This window comes from Prionailurus viverrinus, chromosome F1 (genome assembly GCF_022837055.1).
Source record: "Prionailurus viverrinus isolate Anna chromosome F1, UM_Priviv_1.0, whole genome shotgun sequence".
Taxonomy (NCBI): domain Eukaryota; kingdom Metazoa; phylum Chordata; class Mammalia; order Carnivora; family Felidae; genus Prionailurus; species Prionailurus viverrinus.
Genome location: NC_062577.1, coordinates 2,002,475 through 2,025,931, shown reverse-complemented (window position 1 = coordinate 2,025,931; position 23,457 = coordinate 2,002,475). Strand labels below are relative to the sequence as shown.

Below are 23,457 nucleotides of genomic sequence, written 5' to 3'. Positions count from 1 at the left end.
CACTGTGACCTCCTTGACAATCAAATTCTGAAAAAGCAAACCTCCCCGCTTGATTTCTTACTGGAACAATCAAACCCATCTCGGCATCTGCTTGACAATTTCCTTTGGAAAAGGAGAAGAGCCACCTTTAAAAACCATACAATTTGACCTTTCCAGAAGCCAGAGGCTTTGCTCACCAAAGTCATTTATTTGAACCTATAATTTGTCAATGTAAAGAACGAAGTGATTATTCCTCTAAAAGCCTTCGGGATGGAGTCAGAATTGCCCTTTTGTCATTAAGTCCTTTGTTCGAGGGCCCATTTAAGGACCCATTTCACAGGGTCATGGAACCTTGAGCATCATACAAAAACAATGAGTAGCAAAGGTACCACTTTTTGAATATTTGCTGAGCGCAGGTCCAGTCTATATAATACAAACATTCTCTTTTGGTCTTCGCATGAACCTTAAGGATAGATGCTGTTGTGTCCCCATGTTTATAGATGAAGACACTGAAACACAGAAGGGTCTGGCAACTCATCAGCTGTCACAGGTATAGCATCTGGTCAACTAGGACTGGAACTCAGGTCGTCGGGCTCGAAGCTCGCCTTTTCAGTCACCATGTTATCCCCAGGGCGTAGCATGGAGAAAGCACACAGAATTAGCCCAGGTAGACCTGGGTCCAGGCCTCAGCACCTCGTTTGCTGCCTGTGTGACCTGAGGATCTCCAGTCTCCATCTGTACAATGCGGAGAAGATTCAGGCTTGTCGTAAGGAAGTAACGCACAGGAAGCATCTCGTGCCCAGTGAACCACCGTGAGAATATGACCGTGGTCTCTCAAGTCTCTTCCACAATCATTATCAGGCCTTTGGTAGTCCTGTTGTTGATGGGGTTTAGGGAGATGGTGGGGGGGGGGGGGGAGTTCGGAGCCATCGGCCAAGAAAGAATTCATGAAGACGTCTTTGGTGCAAAAAGGTGGTTTTATTAAAACGGGGGGACAGGACCCATGGGCTGCACTGGGGTCCTGTGGGATAACTGAGTGTGTACTCTCAGGTTGGGAGGGGGTCAGGGATAGAGTAAGTCTCTAAGGAATTTGGGAAGCAAGTTTTCCAGGACCTCGAGGGGCTAGCTGTTGCTGGGGAAACGCCATTTATTACCTTTCAATAAAACCTCAGTCATGAGACCCTTCAGATGTATATTGGGGGGGCCATAACCTTGGAGTATGATGGCCAGCATATATCTTGGGGAAGGTGAGATAAAGGAGGTTTCCAAAGGAATTCTTATATGTTACAGTAGACTTACAGGTTCCTGGGGGGTCAGGATAATGTTAAGCCAAAAGTCTCTTTTGCCCCCAACAAAGTGTCATCATTGAGGCAGCTGAGCTCGTAGAGGCAGGTCACTCTGCCAGTTTCAAGGACTTGTCAGTGGGCTGCAGGCAGTAAGAGAATTTAATATTTCATTTGCCTTAGTTTCCCACGTCACCATGGTGAGCACTTAAACCCCTTTCTTTTGTTCTTGCGTAGCCAGGAGTGTCTGAGGAATATCGCACATATTCCACTCAAGGGGGTGTGGGTGCTGTTAGCCTGTACTTTGCCCTCACACTCCCTCCTCACTGTATAGACCCCAACACATAAGGAGTTCAGGTTTAGAATTTGACAGTGATCTCACAGCTCAGTTGTCTGTTCATGTGGTACCAAAGAGCCAGCACTTAACCGTTGGGTTCTAGTGAATGTAGCCTGCATCCTCTGAGACGCTGGAAATCTATTCCGTGCATACACCATCCGGGGTAGCTGGACCTTTTTCTCAGACCGTCTGCACGTTAAACCCACTGTCCTCCATCTTGTTCCTCTAGGAGCAAAGAGTAGACGTGGATGTGTAGAAACCCATTAGAAATGGAAGTGAAACATCTCTCAGCGTGCCAGAGCCTGAGTCCAGAGGGAGGGATGGGTGTATCACTGCAGAATCCAGAGGGAACACACGTGACTACCCAGATGGCCAGGCCTGGGACCCATAAGAAGAAAGCGGTTTCTGGTGCCTTGCAATCTATTCTCTGACATCTTGAGCAAATGTAGCAGAATCCCATCATCCCAAGCCTTCTTGCTATACAGATTTGAGTAGAGAGTGAGTCAAACCAGAGGCTCCAGAGACTATAAATTCCATACATGATTGGGGCTGGCCAAGAAGACAACCACTCCCCGTCAGTACTATCCCAACCGACACACTTACTATTTTTGAGATTTTATTCACTAGAGTGACAACTTGGAAGCCTCCGTAGTTGTGCCCATGCCATTGATTTGTTCCTATTTCCCAGGTGTGAGGGCGGGGAAAAGAGCTTTTTGTGACCGGTAAGCCACCCTGTCAGTAGTGCTAATTCGGGTACCTAGAAGTCAGAATCTCATGCTTTCAGGATATTTCTGGTGGCATTGAGTATCTTCTCATGTTTCTTAGTTACTACTCTCTGTTTGCATAGCCCTCGTTTGTGTCTTTTGCCCCATTTTCTTTTTCTTTCTTTGAATTTTTTTAATCTTTATTTTTGAGAGAGAGAGACAGAGACAGAGTGCCAGCAGGGGCAGGGGTGGGTGGGTGGTGGGCAGAGAGAGGGAGACACAGAATCCAAAGCAGACACCGGGCTCTGAGCTGTCAGCACAGAGCCTGATGGGGGGCTCGAACCCACGAACTGTGAGATCATGACCTGAGCTGAAGTCGGACACTTAACCAGCTGAGCCACCCAGTCGCCCCTGTTGTGCCCCATTTTCTATAAAGTTGCTTCTCTTCTTATCAATTTGTAGGAGTTCTTTGTAAACTCTGGATTCTACTATTTTGCACCATTTTTTTTTGAATCCCCACAGATCTGCAAGGCCCGTTGGGTCTTTTAACAAGTGTCCACACATGCAGGGGGTCTGTCTCTGGGCTCTCTGCCTGTGCAGATACTGTCTTAGTCACTTCGGACTTGGTGAATTTTCTTTGCAGTATGTTTGGTTTCCATCGAATGAGTTTCTGCTCTTCACTGTTTCCTTTCTTCTACTTTCTTTTAGTTTATTTTGCTGTTCTTTATCTCCATCTGAAGATACGTAATGTAATGTAAGCACTTAATTCTATACATTATGCACTAAATACTGCTTTGTCTGTATCCTCAAGTTTTGATAATGATGATGATTTTCACTATCACTAACTAGTTCAAAATATTTTCGGTTTTCATTATAAATACTGTTTGACCCGGGGCACCCGGGTGGCTCAGTCAGCTAAGCGTCCAACTTCGGCTCAGGTCACAATGTCACGGTCTGTGGGTTCGAGCCCCGCGTCGGGCTCTGAGCTGACAGCTCAGAGCCCAGAGCCTGCTTCGGATTCTGTATCTCCCTGTCTCTCTCTGCTCTTCCCCTGCTCATGCTCTCTCTCTCTCTCTCTCTCTCTCTCTCTCTCAAAAATAAATAAACATTAAAAATTAAAAAATAAATAAATACTGTGTGATCCATGGGACTGAAGTCCACAGTTACTTGGAATCAGTTTGCTCCTTTGAGGCTTGATTTGCTAGGGCAGGTGCAGAGCATCTAGGGCTAGTCTGAGCTAGAGGACTCTAGCATTATTATTGTTAGTAGTAGTATTGTTATTATCAGCCCCTTCCGAGGACTCCATCCCAAACCCCATATATGAGCAGATCTTTCCACTCTGTCTGCTTGAACACATACTATTCCCTCCCATGGAATGATGGAATGGTCTCCCCCCTCCTCCTTTCCTCCCTCCCTCCCTCTCTCACTCTCTGTCTCTCCCCAGCTCTCTCCTTTTTCCTTTCTACTATTCCACCCTGCAAAGTTTAGCTGCCTTGGCCTCCCCAAATTCTCAACTTTGTCTCCTATCTCAGCAGGTGGCTGCCTGGCTCCCTCTGGCCTCCTCTGTCCTGCCACCTCTCCAGGTGGTGGGGGAGCTGGGCCACCTGCAGGGCTCGGCTCATTTGTTTCCTTTCTCTCAAAGATTACTTTTCTCTGCTGCTCTTGCCCAGTATCCAAAACATTTTTTTTTCTCCTAAATTTTTTTTTTTTCCTAGTTTAAGGCTGGAGGGTCAGTCTAGTTCCCGGTTTTCCAACATGGCCAGAAGCAGAAATTGGTCGTCTCTGATGACTTTCTTGTTGTATTCCTTCAGACATCTTAATTTGCTTAAGCATGTTAATCAGCTTTTTGTTGATTATTTGTAATCTCTGTTGGACCCTCTCATTCTGCCTCTTGTTTGTGCTGGCTCTCTCTCATGGTGCCTCCATCCTTTGTCTACCTCTGCCCCGAGGCAACTGCCTGCCATTGGCATTTTATTTGTGAGAATTCTTTGAGACCAAGGATAAAGGTGGCTTACTTTATCATCTGTATTTTCTTCTGCTCGGTGCCTGGGATCCCTACCAGTTGAGAATACCCTACGTGATATTCTCAGCTTGAAATATTTTGGATCACCCAGCTCCTGAGAATTAAAACTGAAAGCCTGCTTTAATCTAGCCTGTGGTTCCCTATTCTCGGGACAATTTCTTTTTCTATTCTGTGCCATTTTTCGACATGGACCTGTGTTATATAGTGAGGGGCGCAGGTGTTGTTGAAGGGGATTTTCCTGTTAAAACCATCATGTTGGGCAGCCTTTTGGCCTTGTCTTCTGTTTCCAATGTCCTTTGAAGCCACGTAAAACTAAGCAGATTATTACCTGGTTTGGCAAATGCCTTCAGCGTAAGGCAGACTTGTGTGTTATGCTTAGTTCTGGTAAGTTCCCAATTTCATTTATTTTTTTTGGCCTGAAAATTCTTGACTCTTTTACAAGCTCAGCAATGCATTTAATAAGATTTGTGAAAATATCTTACCTGCAGTGTTTAATTGTACTTGATAAGAAGGTCTTTTTAGGTACCTAGACTACCATACTACTTTTTTTGATACTTTTCTGTATTCTGTTACGCATTTCTCCCTGTTCTAAAGTGTAAGTAAGGGAATCCTATAATTTATTCTCCAAACTGGACACTTTTGAGAGCAAAAGAGTTACCTAGTTAATAATATTAATTTTTTGAAATATTTTCTGACAAATCCATTTATATTAGTGACTTGTAACAGAGTCATAATCAAAATAACCTTCAGAAGTATTTTCTTACCAAAAGAATCCATGTACAACAAAGAAAAAAATTAAAATCTTTTTATGTTGTGTCTCAGAACATTCAAGTAGAATAAACAGAGGGGAGCCCGGGGGGCTCAGTGGATTAAGCGTCCGACTTCAGCTCAGGTCATGATGTCAGGGTTCGTGAGTTCAAGCCCACATTGGGCTCTGCGCTGACAGCATGGAGCCTGCTTGGGATTCTCTCTCTCCTTCTCTCTGCCCCTCTCCCATCTTTCTCTCTCTCTGTCTCTCAAAATAAAGACTAAAAAATATAAGCAGAATAATGATTCTTGGTTCACCTATTTTAACCATCTTCACCAAATCTATGCATATTATCCTATCAATGGTGTCTTTCTGAAGACTATAATGTTTTCTAGTATTAACTTAGAGCTACAGTGTTTTTCTTCTTCACTTCCCTACTGCCTACCTTGTACATGTGTGTGCCCATGTGTGTTAACATATAAAGCTCTGTGTATCTATCACTGTAGCTTCTATTTCTCTTGGGAGATTATCACAGTCTGGTTGAAAATAATTAAGAATTTATGTGCACCACGACCAACTACAAGTCCTTTTCGGCGGAATACGTGTCTAACTCAGTAAGAATATTGTGTGTGAGTTTTAAAAAGATCTTCCCCCTGCCCCCCCCCCCAAAATAAAATAATAAAAGATCTCCCCCAGATGAATTTCCAGAGCACAGTTCTGGAATTTCAAAATTTAATCCTTGATGCTGTTTGTGTCTTGCTGTCTAATATTCATGCTGCTTCTTGTTTGCTTTTGCAGGAATGTGTTTTCAGGGTCCTGCCTGTCTGTAAGCTTTGTTTCATTTAATATTCGCAATTCATCACGAGCTTCCCAGGCTGCGATTTTTGTGTTTCGTTGGGTGAGCACCTGATAACAGGCTTACAACTCATTTTGAACAAAGTACAATTAAAATGTAAAAGACCTATTTCCAAAACTCCAGTGCCTTCTTGTAGGACACTGAAGCAGACTTCCGCAGTATACTTCAAGTTAAAAACTGTCCAGTGTCAGCAATATTCTGTCATTTAAGCTAGTTCTTTAGACTCCCAAATTTCCCAAATCCGACGGGTGACAGGCGGCAGAGAAAGACCTGATCATCCCCCTAATGAAATAGGTGTTTATTTCGCATAAGATCGATCACAAAATTTTTCTTAAGTTCAGTGACTCTGTATGTGTAAACCTTGCAGATTGTGACAACCACAGCTTGTATTTTTCTGGGGAGAAACAGAAGTGTGTTTGAGCACAGTTACGAATTATGTATGTCCGGTAACCGGTTACAAGTGCATTTCTGCACATGTCTGCCCAGGTATCCAGAATGCTAAGGCTTCAGGTAGGAGCCCCATCCACTGCACGTGAACCATGAAGGCAGAGAGTGAAGGTCTGTCCAATTCTTCCCACCTTGTCATTTAAAGTCTTAATAATAGGGGCGCGTAGGTGGCTCTGTTGGTTGAGTGTCTGACGTCGGCTCAGGTTATGATCTCGTGGTTCGTGAGTTCCAGCCCCGCGTCGGGCTCTGTGCCGACAGCTTGGAGCCTGCTTCCGATTCTGCATCTCCCTCCCTCTCTGCCTCTCCCCCACTCTGTCTCTCAAAAATAAATAAACATTTAAAAGATGTAAAAATAAATAAATAACAATAAAGTCTTAATAATAACACGTTTTCAGAAAATGAAAACTCCAGGACAACAGAAACTGGGCAGGATGCGGGATAACAGGCATACACTGAGACTCTTCTGGGCACCTCTGAACCTGTGGTCAGCCTTGCAGAGCAGGGGGCAGGTCTATCTGCATTTGTCATCCCAGGACCAGCAGAGAGCCTACGTGTATCTTCAGTTCTTAGTAAATACTTGTTGGGTGAGTTCCCTCCAAGTAAGCCTATCCGTCCAAATAAGACTTTCTCTGTGTGTTAGTGCAAAGGAATGGGGACAGGGCAGTCTTGGGCTTTGTAACAAGACCCTCCAAAATCACCACATCGGAAGCTGTTTCCTCTGCTGATACTTAACTGCAAACAGTAGTTGCCTTGATATTGAACTCGACTCTACAACCTGGTCTTATCAGCCTTTTGAACCTATACGTTCTGCTGAGACCCAACATTTTTGCTCTAGAGACCTTCATCCTGTGCAGTGTCAATCTAAGGAAACCATGGGATCGTAACCTAGACGCATTTACAGACTGGCCTGACTTGACTTGGCCACAGTCTTGATTTTAAACTGAGGGCATCTTGGTGGCTCTGACTGTTCCTCTTTGGGGACTGTTGTACACATTCCTCAAGGCGGGGCTGACAGTAACCTTGGTGGAAATGTCTCTCCCGTGAGCTGTCCTTGAAGATCGTGGGCTGTGCGCACACAAGTAGGCCATGGCTTGTCCTCTGGAATGCTTTGGGAGCCTGGAAGAACAGGGGGACTGGGAGCCCTGTGCTCAGCACACGCTCAGTCCAAGGGGTCTCGCTGTGATGGTGGCCCCTTGTGAGGAAAAAGAAAAGGTATTTTGGAAGTTACAGAATTAGGAAGCTTGGTCGGGCGGGGGGAGACTTCTTTTGAGGGAGAGGTATACTCTTCTGGTATTTATTTAAATATTCATAGAAGGGCAGCTCTGTGCTGGATACTGTTAGGTCCTAGATGTGACGAGAGAAGAGAAGTGACTGCTGCCCATTTTATACAGCTCTTCAAGAAGAAGGCATCCTTGGTGGTGTTGGGACCGTCAATCTCACCCATGGAGACTGCTTCGTAGCGTTTCAAAGTAACGCTGTGATGTTCCAAAATTTTTTTTAGAAGTGGGGAGATGAAAAGAAGTGGCATTGGAAGACGTGATTAACTCCTAGTTTGCAAGCTTCTTGTCTCTGGCAGGACTTTGAGAAACTGCCCAAGGAAGGATCTTGCAGGATATCAGTGATTTGAGTCTGAACTCACAACCACATTTGTCCCGTGTAAGAAATGAATAGCCATTTGTGATGAGACCCATCAACTGAAAAGACATAGATACTGTGCCACAATAGCTTTTTTTTTTCAAGCAGAATAATTATCACTGGAGAGCTTGAATCAGCTTTCTTAATTCTTTTTCAAGAAATGTGCAATTTCTTCGTGTGTCATTCCCTATTAAAATTTTGCAGACTCTCTCTTAAGTTATTAAATGTATGCATTGTGGCCTCTGTGTAACATCTCTTCTCAGACATGTACTGGTGATGAAACCATTCTTAAACTTAATTTCCTTTTAATTCCTTCCAATTAGTAGGCACCGCCTCTGTGCCAAGAGCCAGTCCGGTTGGTATATTTCGTGAGGACCGCGGGATGATGTTTCCGTAAACCACACGTGATGCCCAGAAGGTGTTCTAACAGAGTTGCCCTCATCATCTCCTTGAAGTTGGTTGTACATGATTTCAAAAGAAGTTTGTCCCTGGGCAGTTGTGGCACATGTGTTTAACAACCATCTTTCAAGTTCTCCCCAGCTGGTGACTGGTTAGTGGTCTGCAAATAACAAGAACCATATTGGACGAGTGCCTTCACAAAATTCCATGGGCCGTGTTTGGTCACTCTTATTGGCAGGCCTATCACAGGAAAAGCAACATGGGAAAGCTTTTGAGCCACAGATGCCAAAAAATGTTAGTTGAAATCTAAGAATGATGAAGTGTTACCAAAAAAAGGAAGTGGTGCTTTTGTGCATCAAAGGACACCAACAAGAGATGGAAAAACAACCCACAGAGTGGGAGGAAGCATTTGCAAATCGTATATCTAATATAGGATTCGTATACAGAATATATAAAGAGCTCCTACAATTCAACAACAAAAAATGCAATTCACTGCAACAATGAATAGACCTTTTCTGTTGCAAAGAAGATACACAGATGGCCGATAAGCACATGAAAAGATATGTTCTACATCATTAGCCACTAGCGAAATGTAAACAAAACCACAACGAAATACCACCTCCCATCCGTTAGGAAGGCTGTCATTAAAGAAACAGAAATAAATGTTGGCAAAGATGTGGAGAATTTGGAACTCGGACTCGGGGCTGGTGAGACTGTAAAATTGTACAGCCACTCCGGAAAATAGTACGGCAGTTCCTCAGAACCTTAAAAATAGAATTGCCATATTGTCCAGCAGTTCCCCTCCTAGATACATACTCAAAAGCATGGAATGGAGGGGCGCCCGGGTGACTCAGTCAGTTAAGTGTCCAGCTCTTGATTTTGGCTCAGGTCATGGATCTCACGGTTGTGAGATCGCCCCTAGATCAGGCTCTGCGCTGAGTGTGGAACCTGCTTAAGATTCTCTCTCTCCCTCTGCCCTTCCCTGCTCACATGCTTGCTCTCTCTCTCTCCCCGCCCCCCCCCCCCAAAAAAAAACACTGAAAGCAGCAACTTAAAACAGATACTTGCACAGCCATATTCACACCAGGGTCCTTCACAATAACCAGGTGTCCTTCAGTGGATGAGTGGAAAATGAAATGCGGTGTGTCCGTGCAATGCAATATTATTCAGCTGAACTATGTACTTAAAACGACTAAAGTAGTAAAGTTATGTTGCGTGTGTCTTACTACAATAAAAAAGAAGAAAAGGGAAGGCAGGTGATTTCCAAGGACACGAAGTCCCTGGGAGTTGCTAGAACCATCAGACTTCTCCTGTTTTGTTTTGTTTCGTTTTTTGTTTTGCTTTGCTTTGCTTTGGTGGGGATGACTGGTGGGTTAGTGAAGGCAGCTGGATGTAAAAGAATTTCCATAGGATTAAAGTAAACAGCATTCCAGGCTAAGTGTCTGGGATGAGCCACAGTACAGGAGAGGCACAAAAGTCCACACTTCCTCAAGGAGTCGTGAGTAGTGGGATGGCCAGAGTCTACCGGCCGGAAGGTGTCTGGGATATTTCGCAGCCTCCTCCTCCCTCTGTCCAGCTCCAGGTCCAAAGCTGCTGACTCTTCTTTGCTGTCACCCTTTATATGATAAGGAGGAGGCCACCCAGACTGTCCGTCAATGAAATAACAAGTGGTTTGGAACCATGGTCATGCTGGTCTGCTGCCCATTGGGCCAGCACTCAAGTCCGCCATCTTGGTGAATAATGGACTTTGTGGCGATGGTGTTCCTTCTGGAACCGCTTTCAGTATCCACAGCTGAGTGTTGGCAAGGCCGTTGGTCAGGAGCAGGGGAGAGGGGTGGGAGGAGAGAGCAGTGAATGCCTCCTCGTGACCTTGAAGCTCCACGCTCATGACTCGAAAGAAAAGCCACCGCACAGGGAGAGATGTGAGCTCCGTACCACTGGAGAGAGCACGTTTGATCATCTGATCCGTCCTCCCAAGAACTGGGCTGAACCCTTTCTGACAGCGTGGCATTCTATGCCGCAGGCCTCGAATAGCGAGCCAGCTTCGGTCCTGTCTCTTTGAAGGTTATCCTGCAACACAAGGGGAGCGCACGGATACGCAGTCTGATTGAGCAGAGAGAGATTGGACTTCCCCACCCGTGGTGTGCACAAGATCAAAACACAGTCAAGGGAATGCAAATGAGGTGACCACTCAGGGCTCATATGTGCATTTTCTCTGTTTGTTTTATTTTGATGGCAAACAAGCATAGGATTGGCTAAATTGAACTCTGGAGACTGGAGGTCATCATGAGTGTCACGTAGTGTTACCATTAAGCCTGGACCCTTTGGCTAATGCCGTTTAACCTCTTTCTAGCCTTTCCAAGGAATGTGGTGCAAGAGGGGCTCACCTGGGTTTCCAGAAATTAAAAGCCCCGTAAGGCACCCAGGACCCACACTGCTCTGTCATCTTAGGGTTTTGCATAGAGAATTGGTAAAAAAAAAAAAAAAAAAAAAAAGTAGACGAAACCCTTCCAGATGCTTCCCTGCCACTTTTTGGTAAACACATTCCTTTTGAAAGGGCTCTAAATACACTTGCAGACTTTCAAAGCCCGGATTGCACACAGTTGTAACATCAACACTGAAGGGCAGTCAGAGACTGGACGTAGAGGTGCCATCAAGATGCCCTGTCAGACGTGCACTTTGTACACGTTTCTTCCCTGAAGCAGACATTACAACTCATGGAAAAGCATGGGGACATTCCTAAAACGTAGGTGACACAGGGGACACAGTAAGTGGGGAGTGGTGTAGCAGGAAGGCAGGGGGAGAGATTTGGAAGAAGGCACCAGGCGAGAGTAGGATTTCATTATGTCCAAGGATTCCATTTGTAACCTTCATGTATTTTCTCTTTGAGAATTTATTTATTTATTTGCTTGTTTGTTTAAAGTTTATTTACTTATTTCTTTTGAGACAGAGGGAGAGAGAGAATCCCAAGCAGGCTCCACACTGTCAGCATGGAGCCCGACGCGGGACTCACACTCAGGAACCGTGAGATCATGACCTGAGCCGAAGTCAGACGCTCAACCGACCGAGCCACCCAGGCGCCCCTCTTTTTGAGGATTCTTTAAAAATACATGGAGAAGAGGGGCATCTGGGTGGCTCGGTCAGTTGAGCGTCCGACTTCGGCTCAGGTCATGATCTCACAGCTCATGAGTTTGAGCCCCGCTTTGGGCTCTGTGCTGATAGCTCAGAGTCTGGAGCCTGCTTCAGATTCTGTCTTCGTCTCTCTCTCTCTCTCTCTGCCCTTCCCTGCTCATGCTCTGTCTCTCTCTCTCTCTCAAAAATAAACATTAAAAAAAAAACAAATTTAAAAATCCACGGAGAAGGACAGGAGTGAGCAGGTATTGGAGGGGAGGGGCTCTGGGTCACCATGGCAACATGACTCTTGCCGCCAACTCTGTCACCCATCAGCGCCTGACTCCGTTTGGATTACCACGACGATCTCTGACCTTGGAATTAACAGACGCTCACAAACCTGAAGATGGCCTACACTTGAAGGACAGCAAAGCTTCCACACAGTACTATGAGCTCATCTTCACCCGGAGAATGTGTAATGGGTTATAATGCAACATAAATTATCCTCCCCCTTTACACTGTGGCAGTGGCTCTATAAAACGTGACTGGACTGTACAAATGTCTAAGCATCGATAATTAATAGTAACTGTGGCCCAATGAATTTTTTATAGTTTACAGCGTTGTCTTAGTTTCAGATGTTCACAATACGGTGATTCAACAACTGTATATATTACTCAACGCTCACTGTGATAAGTGGACTCCTAATCCCCATCCCCTGTTTCACCCCGCCCCCCTATTTTACCACCCCTCTAGTAACCACCTGTTTGTTCTCTAGAGTTAAGAGTGTGTTTCTTGGTTTGCCTCTTTTTTTTCTCGTTCATGTGTTTTGTGTCTTAAATTCCACCTGTGAATGAAATCAGACGGTATTTCTCTTTGACTTGTCTTGCTCAGCATTATACTGTCTAGCTCCATCTGTGTCCTTGCAAATGGCAAGATTTCATTCCTTGCATAAAAGGCTGAGTAATATTCCGTTGTGTATATATAACACCTCTTCTTTACCCATCTATCAGCGGACACTCAGGCTGCTTCTATCATCTGTGAGGCCATGTGAATTTTTAAAAGTTAAGTGAAACTTCAAATGATGTGAGAAATGTCAGAATAGTATTTATGTTCCAAACTGCAGTAATAGGGGTGCCTGGGTGGCTCAGTTGGTCAAGTGTCCAACTTCGGCTCAGGTCACGATCTCACAATCTGTGGGTTTGAGCCCCGCGTCGGGCTCTGTGCTGACAGCTTGGAGCCTGGAGCCTGCTTCGGATTCAGTCTCCCTCTCTTTCTCTGCCTTCCCCTGCTCTCGCTTGTCTCTCTCTTTCTCTCTCTCTCTATCTTTCTCTCTCTCTCTCTCTCTCAAAAACAAAGAAACGTCAAAAAGATTTTTAACTGCAGTAATAATAGAAACATTATTATTCCTCTTAATCTGGTCCTGCAGGTAGATTAATTACTGAGCGTGCATCTATTACAGATCAGTCTGCATGGTTAGTAAGTGTAGAGGATCTTGTTACCGACTCATTAACCACCTCTTGGTAGCATCGTAGACTTCATTAGCATACACAATTTTGGGCAATTCAGGGGAAACCTTTGGGCCCGTTTTCTATATGTAAGGTCTGCTAATTTGCCTTCTAGGTTATTGTTTTTAGTTTTTCTTTCCTTTTTTCATCAAAGTGATGACATTCTTAGCTCCTGATCATGCTAAACTAAGTAAAAAATATATATATATATAAATATACACATATATATATACATATGTGTCTATGTGTGTGTGTGTGTGTGTATATATATATATATATATATATATATATGATCTTTTCCCTTCTGTGCTAGAGCTAATAAGTCATTAACCATTAACATTGTCCAAGTTGCTGGAAAGAAAGGTCAAAATAAAAAGAAAGGTCAACATAAAAGCACAGCTTTTACCCTCAGCGTTGCAGGATCTTACTGAAAAGAGCTGGCTGGAATTAGCCACACTGTGGGGATTGGGAGTGCAATCCTTGAACCACCAAGTCTGCCCCAGACTTCTGACACCTCGTACGAGTTTGAAGGGTTCCTGAAACCCCCCTCGAGTTTGGTGATTCAGTAGGAGGACTCAGCCTCACTGAAAGTACTCACAGCTGTGATTCATCACAGAGAAAGGACACAGATCAAAACCAGCCCGAGGAAGAGGCACAGAGTGGTCCAAACACAAAGCTTCTGTTGTTCTGTCTGTGCAAAGTGTGTGATCCTCCCGGTGCCAGTGTGTGACATACACGTGAGTATTACCACCCAGAAAGCTTACTTGAACCTTGGTGTGCAGAGTTTTTGGGGGGGACTACCTTACATAGCATGATTGATGGATGGATGGATATCCCACATGGTTGTGCTCAGTCTACGGGTTGACTGGTCCTGCATAGCCCAAAGCCCCTGACCTAAATCACACGGTTGATCTTTCTGGTGTGGTCAGCTCCCACCTTAAACAAATACCCTTCTAACAGGAATGACATAGATTACCTCCCAGAGGCTGAGGACAAAGTCTAGACCTTTTTGAGCAAAGCCCTATTCTTCACTACTCATACTAAGGGAGGCTTGGTATGAGTTTGCACGACCAACTAAATGTTTGAGGAGCAATGGAAGGAGTAGGGAATATTTCCAAGCAAGAGAACCTCTAAGGAGGATATGATAAATGTCTTTTAAACTGTAAAGGGCCAAGGTGTGCACAAGAATTAGTCTTACCCTCTGTGCTCACAGAGAACAGAGTGAGTGCCCATGGTTAGAAGCATAAGGAAGATTTAAGTTCAGTACAGGAAAGAGCTTTCTAATAATTGAGGCTATTCAAAGATATTACATAGCGTACCCCGGGAGTTGGTAAGTTCTCAGTCATTAAGAACATTCTGGCAGAAAGCAGATCACCTGCTATCATGGCAGTTCTTTTATCGGAAAATGCAGTGACCCCTGAGAATCCTTCCAACTGTGATATTCTGTGGTTCTAAAATTATTTCTCAGCTTCATTCAGGAGTGTGTCCTAGAATCGGCAGACTTTCAATGCTGTGATTGTCATTGCATGAATCACCTTTCAAGTATCTTCTGTCATCCCTGTGCGCTATGGTCTTGGAAGGAATGTATGTTTTCCTGAGCAGAACTTAGATTCTTTAGAGCAATTCAGATTCTACTAATTCTGAGTGGCCAATAACTGAGACTGGATGGAGATTTTTCCTTGCTCTAGAGGAGAAGGCCTGAGTTGTTAAGCAAATGAGTAATGTAAAGACAAACAAACAAACAACAAAAAAACAAAAAAAACACAAAAACTTTCTATGGAACACTTTTAGTTTCTAAAAGTGAATCCATGTATTATAACCAGGTTACTCATTGCAAGTATGTCTTATTAGGTAAATCTGAAGCGGTTAAGTTAGAATTTTAACTTGAACGTTCTGATAGCTATATAAGTGAATTATATCACATACTTCTCGTAAAATATTTTAATGAGACTATTCACTGCTTATAGCTGATCTTTCATTCTTTTTTTTAACTTTTTAAAAAAAATTTTTTTAATGTTTATTTTTGAGAGAGAGACACGCACAGAGTGCAAGTGGAGGAGGGGCAGAGAGAGAGAGACAAACACACAGAATTTGAAGCAGGATCCAGGCTCTGAGCTGTCAGCACAGAGCCCAAAGTGGGGCTCAAACTCATGAGCTGTGAGATCATGACCTGAGCCGAAGTCGGACGCTCAACTGACCGAGCCACCCAGACGCCCCTTATTCTGTTTTTTAAATTTTTTTTAATATTTATTTATTTTTGACAGAGAGACAGAGTGCAAGTGGGGGAGGGGCAGAGAGAGAGGGAGACACAGAATCCGAAACAGGCTCCAGGCTCCGAGCAAGTGGTCAGCACAGAGCCTGATGTGGGGCTCGAACTCACGAACCGTGAGATCATGACCTGAGCCGAAGTCGGATGCTTAACCGACTGAACCACGCAGGCACCCCTACAGCTGGTCTTTCTCATGAAGCAGGCCGACCTCCTGTGAATTTTATCTTATTCAGATAAATGGAACACTGATATCCAGGTTCCACTGGACTCATGCAGCCCAGATTTCCTTAGACTTTGTCTTCCTCTGAGAACAGTGGCAACTATTCAGGTCATAAAGCAGCTTTCATTGGCCCCAACCCATACCTGCATTGCGAAACCTTTAGCTTACGTGAACTGGCTTTCCACCCATATATTTTCCAAATGGATGCCCATCACGTGCCTAGTCTGTCAGGGGCAGTACTGCTTCACATAGGCCCCTGTGGGCCACCATCCCGTCTTTCTTGCTTCTCGTTGGGCACTGCCCCCAGAGTTCTGGAGCCGCCATGGTGCCAGCCTTGGATAAGCAGGATGGCCCGGGGAAGAAGGCATTGCTCCCGTGTGTTACTCTGTGTCAGAAGCCTTCCAAAATGGCGCCGTTTGTGCCTCAGGGCTCTCCAGTGTCTAATAAAGAATTCTGTGAGCGAACAGTTAGATTAACCTTGTCCACTCCCAGCTGGTTACAGTTTTAGGACCTCCACCCACAGGCAGTTTTAGGTTAAGCAAGGCACACACCCGCATCACGTGTATACCGGCCGGATCACAGAGGCTGGCCCTTCAGCTGGCAACGGGTGGTTCTCCGCGGGCTCCTTCCCCGAGCTCTCCCCTGATGAGAGAACTCTCCATCTCTCACATGGCTAAATGCCCAGTGCTTCCAGAAGCTCCTCTAACACACGTGCCAGAAATAGGGGCTGGTTTTGCCGGTGCTTTATCGTACAAGCCAGAGCCCCTGTCACTGAAGGAGGTTTGCCCCATTTTGCACTCCGCTCCCCAGCGTCCCACAGTGAGACCTGCTCACACTGTTTGCGGGACAAATGGCGTAATGCCCAAACCACAGCAACTTCACGTTATTCCTTTTGAAAATGCATTAGGATAGCTTGGTCTGTACCAAGCTCTTGGTTCTTCTGTGGTACCAGAATCCAGATCGTTCATGCCTTGAGAGGTTGGCACCCTTGAGGGGAACATTGCTGAGTGAAGGCCGTTCCTGCAGAGCAGACGGCTTCCCCAAAGAGGAGGCGCGAAAAGTCTCCTCCCAAAAGCGTGCAGGTCTGTGAAGCAGTCGTGAGAAGAGAGCAACACCCTTACAAATAAATAAACTCGAGGGAAGTGCTCTTCCCCTGTGGATGCATGTATTTCAATCTGTCAACTCAACAGTGTCAAGAAGGCATGTCCTTGGGACCTAGAAGACAGAGGCACGAGAATTGCCCTCACCCAGTGGGGCTGGTGTCCTCTGCTCAACCCTGTTTCTAATGGGGTAAAAACAAAAACAAAGACAAAAACACAGATGTGGTCCACATTGGGCCATGGATGCTGATGTCTTGGGACCCTGGTCCCCAATACTTAGGCTGGCCTCAGGAGGTCACTCACTAGCGACCCATTAGGTGACGGTAAGAAAGGATGTTCATAGACCAGTAGGATGTAAATAGGAAGGAGGCAGGGTCAGTGGGAGAGAGAGTGGAAAATTCCATTTGAGTGTCCAGACTCGGCCCAAATTCACGATTTTAATCTGCCTCTTCTCTTCCTTTCTGTTCATGCTTCCTTTTCACTCTCCTCTCTCCTCCTGGTGGCCAGTGGGTAAATGCAGGGGTCTGGGGCCTGGGGGCAGAGCAGGGAGGTCAGAACCCTTGGAGCTGGCCTGTGACCTAGCAACTCATGCCCAGCGGGTCAAGCTGTCGGCCTGAGGCTCTACAACACATTCTGGCAGCTTACAGGTAAAGTGGATGGGAAGTGGGATGCTTTCCGGAATGCCGTGTGGCTCCAGGGTCATATCCTTAATGTGAGTGATGGGGCAACTGGGAGGATCTGTGGGTTGAGCGTCCAACTCTGAATTTCAGCTGAGGTCAGGATCCCAGGGTCGTGGGATTGAGCCCCGCCTCCGGCCCCATGCTGAGCATGGAGTGTTGCACTCTCTTGCTCTCTCTCTCTAAAAAACAGAATATGAGGGTTGCCAACGTGGGTTGTTTTTTTTTTTTTTTTGGCATTTAAATGTTCATTGTTACCTTGATCTGGGTCTCTGACACCCACCTGAATTCCGTGTGCGTGGTCTCCATTCTTCAATACCGATGGTGTATCACTTAAAGGAAAAAAACACTGTCGTGTTTCTGGAAGAAAGCAGGCCTGCGTGCGGCAGCGTGGGTAGCCGTGTGCCCGTGTTTCTGGTGTATATGTCTGCTGTGACTCTTGCCACCCACAGGACTCTCTCTCTTGCAAATTCTCCCGGAGCTTAATTAGTCTTCTGGATTAACTAAGCTCCTTTCTTTCCACACTTCATTAAGAGCTGACATGAGGGAAAAGGCACAGTCTTGTCTTGCTTGATTCTGAGCCCTCGCGGTGTGGGTGCTGAAGGACCCCCACGCACGTTACCAGTGGACACCTGTGGTGTCTCTCTCATGGGAAGCAGGGCGTGAAAGAAGGTCGTCCTGTGGTGTTGTCGTCAGGCCGCCCGACGTGGTGATTCAGAGCTGGCCGTCTCTGTCTCCTTCAGAAGGACATGGTTCACAGATGCCCCACTTTCTGCCTCCAGGGTTCCTCCCCACCTTTCTGGAAAAGGAGCATATTTAACACTGCTCAGGAAAGGCGTGGCCTTTTTCTTGTGAAATTCTCGGGCTGACACTGCAGCGTGATGTGGGTATCGTATTTCATCAGGGGACCTGTACCCCTCACCAGTTGGGAGGGTTGCCTCTCCGGAGGGTCAACGAATAATGAGCCATGGATTCTGGACCACCCTTTCAGAAAGGAATTCAGAGTTTTGTTGGGTGTTTTAGGGACCTCAACAAATAAACACCACGTAGGGGAATCCCAGCCAAGGAGACGGACGGTGCTGTCACTGTGGAGGTGTGGGAGTCACAGTGACTGGGGACGCCCCTCAGGCTGGAGGACGCTTTCCTTATCGTGTGTAGTACTAGATGTCCTTGTGTCATTGGCTTTAACGATGATGTCACAATGCGCTTTACCCGCGTGTGTCCCTCACTGGATAGAGCGTGACCTGGCACCTGTATGGTACCCGACGTGCTCGGTACCGTGTCTCCTGAATGGGCCGCTGCAGATAACGGGCCCAGCCTCACAGCCCCTTCAGAAGGACGGGCTCTGCTTCTGGATGAAACGGGAGGTGATCCGGGCAGTTGCCCATAGCTGTGTCCCGGTGCTCGAGTGAGCCTATAGCTCGGGATTTGTCCCTCGCCGGTTTCCATTATTCGGACTTCCGCTCTCCCCTTGCGAAACATCTCAACTAAAAGAGAGACAACGCAGAATGTCCACTCAGGAAGAGATCGTTGAATAGTAAGGAAGTCGCGGCCCACCTTCAGGCTCAGCTTGCTGACTCTTTGGTGCCGTGTCTGGGATGAGACCGCGTTATGTTGTTACTCTAGAACACAGGTCAAAAATAACGCCCTTTTTTCCGTAAAGGAGCAGAGAGTAAACATTTGTGGCTTGATGGGCCACTCGGGCTCCATCGCCACTACTCGACTCTGCTGTTGCAGCACGAGAACAGCGAGAGGCAATATGTTAACAAACAGGTGTGGCTGTGTTCCGATAAAACTTTATTTACAACAACAGGTGGTGGGCTGGAGTTGGCCTGCAGGGCCTGCCCTAGAGGACCACCTGCTCATCGTGCTCTTTTTGAATTATTACCATTACCATTTGTTCACTCTCCCATTCTTTTGTCTAATAAAAGGTCGGTTTATTTTTTAAAGGAAGACATTGTTCCAAAACCCATTTTATTTTTGTTTTTAATTTTTTTTTAACGTTTATTTATTTTTGAGACAGAGAGAGACAGAGCATGAACGGGGGAGGGGCAGAGAGAGAGAGGGAGACACAGAATCGGAAACAGGCTCCAGGCTCTGAGCTGTCAGCACAGAGCCCGACATGGGGCTCGAACTCACAGACCGCGAGATCATGACCTGAGCCGAAGTCGGACGCTTAACCGACTGAGCCACCCAGGCGCCCTGCAAAACCCATTTTAAAAGGTGTGTGCAGGGACGCCTGGGTGGTTCAGTCAGTTAAGCCTCCGACTTCATGATCTCACAGTGCATGGGATTGGGCCCCATATCGGGCTCTGTGCTGACAGCTCAGAGCCTGGAGCCTGCTTCGGATTCTGTCTCCCTCTCTCTCTGCCCCTCCCCCACTCGTGCTCTGTCTCTGTCTCTCTCTCAAAAATAAATAACCATTGAAAAGAAATAGAAAATAAAATAAAAGATGTATGCAGGGTGAGGCGGGAAGGAGGTGAATATGTGTGCCGGGCACATGGGGGCTTGGAAGACTGGCCCAGGCCTTCCCCGGACCGCAGTCGGGTCCTTCCCCCCACCCACGCCATCCTGCGCAGCAAGGACCCCTCCCACATGGCCCCTAAGTCCCCCATGCAGCCTGGAGCTGGGCCTTGGGGGCCACTGGCCCTGCACCTGTGCGTTTCCCTTCCTCCTGCCTCAGCCGTAACCCAGAGACGCAGACTGAGTCCGTGCTGACTCTTGCCCTGGAAACGCTTCTGAATCTTTTTATTTTCCTACCCCAGCCACCAAGTTAAATCCGCAGTTTTCAGCCTTTAGTACCCTGCCCCTTCCTTCACCTTCCCTCCCCAACTTAACTGTCTTTGTTCCAAGTTAAAAGATCATCACGAGGCGGAAGAGAACCCAAGCTTTATAGCCACCATTTTTCATTCCCATAAGGCTATGTTTTAGAGTCTAGAGAGGCCCGTGTGAAAGAGTCTTGTCAGCAGTTTTACTGGCTTTCCTCGAGGAGAGCTAAAACGCCGGTTGCCAAGCAACGTGCCCCGGCTTCTTCCGACAGTGTGGACTTGGGGAAAAAAAAATCATCCTACGATTGACTGGTGAAGGGGGAGCAGGGTGGAAATGCACAGGGCAGACAGTGCGACGTAACCGTGTTCTGCCTGCTCCTCCTGGCCCCTCTTCCTGAGGACGGACACGCGGTCACACGCAGGAGGGAGCGTGCCCTCAGCAGAGCACGACGGTTAGCAGGCATTCACGCCAGGGGACTTCGTGGGACACGTGATCCTCATCAGCTGCAGGTTCCGTGTTTACGAATCACGTTCAAACTCAGCTCGAGTGGCGCCTTTGCTGTCGTTTGCAGATGTGCACAGCGGCCCAAACGTGGGGTGGCTTGATGTGCCGTCCCCAGCTGAGATGGGACAAGCCAGCCCTCTGCCTCCTCGTCTAGCCTCTTTTCTTGTAAACAAGGCTCCTCTTCAGAGTCCTGTTTGTTGCCACGTTGTTTGTATCTGTGTGCTTTTTGTTGGTGGTTTCACTGCCGAAAAGGCCCCCAAGCACAGTGCTGTGGGGGTGGCCCGGCGTTCGTTGGTGCGAGAAGGCAGTGAGGTGCCCTACGGAGAAAATATGTATCTTCGAGAAGCCTCGTTCAGGCATGAGTTGTAGTGCTGTTTGGCATGAATTCAGTGTTAACGAGTCAACAATATGGTACATCCAGAAAGAGGAAGAGGGAATTCACTGACCTGTGCATCAGGCTGCTTCAGAAAGAGTTAAGTAACATCTAAAATGCATGATGAAACCACAGATAAAAGGCTCTCTTTATGGATTCATAAGATGATCAAATTAAAAACAAAAACAAAAAAACATCAGGGCGCCTGGGTGGCTCCGTTGGTTGAGCGTCCGACTTCGGCTCAGGTCATGATCTCACCGCTAGTGGGTTCGAGCCCCGCGTCGGGCTCTGTGCCTGCTTCAGAGTCTGTGCCAGAGTCCGAGCCTGGAGCCTGCTTCAGAGTCTGTGTCTCCCTCTCTCTCTGCCCCTCCCCTGCTCATGCTCTGTCTCTGCCTCTCTCTCTCCCTCAAAAATAAAAACATGAAAAATAAATAAATAATTTAAAAATTCCAAAAAAAAAAAAAAAAAAAAGCATAGTGGACAATATTGTGAGGCTGAAAAAGCCAAAGAAATTTATGTTCTTATTACCTAGGGTCAGAAAAATAAACCCTCCTCAGCTAGTGTTTTGTTCTAAAGAAATAGTGCACGTAGTTCACCATTTGTAAGGAACGTGTATTAAATCAGGTGTTCTAAACAGAAACACGTGAGACAAGGTTATGTATCAATCGATTCATTGACGGGAAACTGACCAGTGGCCCCGAGGAACCGTTCCCATCTGGACTCACTGCTTCAGGGTTCACAGAGACTTAATAGACCACAACCACCTCGGACATTAAGAATTGACTGCAGCGGTCACGACTTCCCCCTGATGGGATCTGTCTTCCACTCGAAGACACAGTGAAGGGGCGCCTGGGTGGCGCAGTCGGTTGGGCGTCCAACTTCAGCCAGGTCACGATCTCGCGGTCCGGGAGTGCGAGCCCCGCGTCGGGCTCTGGGCTGATGGCTCGGAGCCTGGAGCCTGTTTCCGATTCTGTGTCTCCCTCTCTCTGCCCCTCCCCCGTTCATGCTCTGTCTCTCTCTGTCCCAAAAATAAATAAACGTTGAAGACACAGTGAAGACAATACCCTAGACTCAGGCAGATGCAGGGTCTCCGCGAAGAGTGTGTGCCGGGGGTGGGACCCGACCTCCCGTCTGGCTGTCAGCTCTGGTGGCATCCGTGACCTGCCTGCTGGACACATTTTGAAGGCAGATGAGTGTTTGCAGCGAGGCCTCGATCCTTCTGCACACCCCCTTCCGTGTCTCAGTCCGTTGAGGCCGCTCTGAAAAAATAACCACAGACGGAGGGCCTCAAACAGCAGACATGTATGTCTCAGAGCTTTGAAGGCTGGAGGTTCAACAAGGTGTTAGCAGGTCTGGTGTTCGGGGAGGCAGCTTCCTGGTTCATAGACGGCTGCCTTCTGGTGACAGCCTCCGATGGCAGAAGGAGCGAGCCAACTCCCCCGGAAGTCCCCCTTATAAGAGCGCTGTTCTCGTCGATGACAGCACTGCCCTTGTGACCGGTCACCTCCCGAAGGCCCCCCCCCTCCTGATGGCATCACTTTGGGGGTTAGCTTGCTTGCATTCAGTCCGCAACACCCTCCTTCCACGACTTTCATCACTGACGATTTCGGCTGAAGGAAAACCCTGATGCGTTTTTTTTAATTGCCCTGGAACTGAGCCAGAGTGAGCCCGGCGTCCCGAACTGACACCTTAATTGGTTCCAGATGGAAAAGGCAAACTCTGGCTCTCACCCCGCAGTCTTCCTCCCCGAAGGCCCCATGCAGGTCACGTGTGAAAGGGTTTCCCCGTTTCCAAGGCCTGATCTCTGCAGACGGCAGCCTGCCTCTCACACCGGGTCTGCCGAGCTGGACGGTCCCTCTCCAGGGAGCTCTGCGGGGGTGGCCGGCTGACAGCCTGGTGGGGACACGGACGTGAGGACGAGCCCCCGGAACCTGGCATTCTGAACACAACGCACAGCTATGCACACAGGGCACGGGAGACGCAGAGGCTGCCTCCGCCTTCGGGATCAGGGAAGCTTCCAGAGGTGAAATGACATCTGGCAGCAGTTGAGAGGAGAGGGCTGATGATGACGTAAGCAGAAGCCTTTTAAGAGCGAGGCAGGGAGACTGTTGGGACACGTGCAGGAATGGAAACACATGCACCATCGCTCCAGGTCAGTTTTGGAAGAGCCTGCAACCACCGTCTGTAAAGTCCTGAGCCTCATTATCACCACTCAGGGCCCTGGCCCCACACGGCACCTGCGGAGTCCCCAGAGGAGGCCTTTCTAGAAAGGTCTGCGTTCTGTGGCTGACGGATTGAGTGCTCGGGCCCGCGTCTCTGTTTCTCCACTCGTAATCGGGAACACAGACACCTTCTCCTGCATTGCCGCCACATGCAGGCACAAGAGGAAGAGACAGATGGTGATAAAGTGCTTGCCACTCTCGCAAACAAACTGGGTACGTTGCAGACACACGGATCTAGCACGCAGGTTCGTGGCTGGCAAACCACTTTGCCTTGCAGGGACCGCTCGCGCACAGAC

The 23,457-nt window shown here is 47.2% G+C and overlaps 1 protein-coding gene across 2 annotated transcripts in view; it reads left to right on the top strand.

Moving 5' to 3' along the window:
* The window catches only part of KIF26B (kinesin family member 26B), a 474,080-nt gene that overhangs the window by 428,577 nt on the left and 22,046 nt on the right, over positions 1-23,457 (top strand). The gene's annotated exons all lie outside the window — the stretch shown is intronic.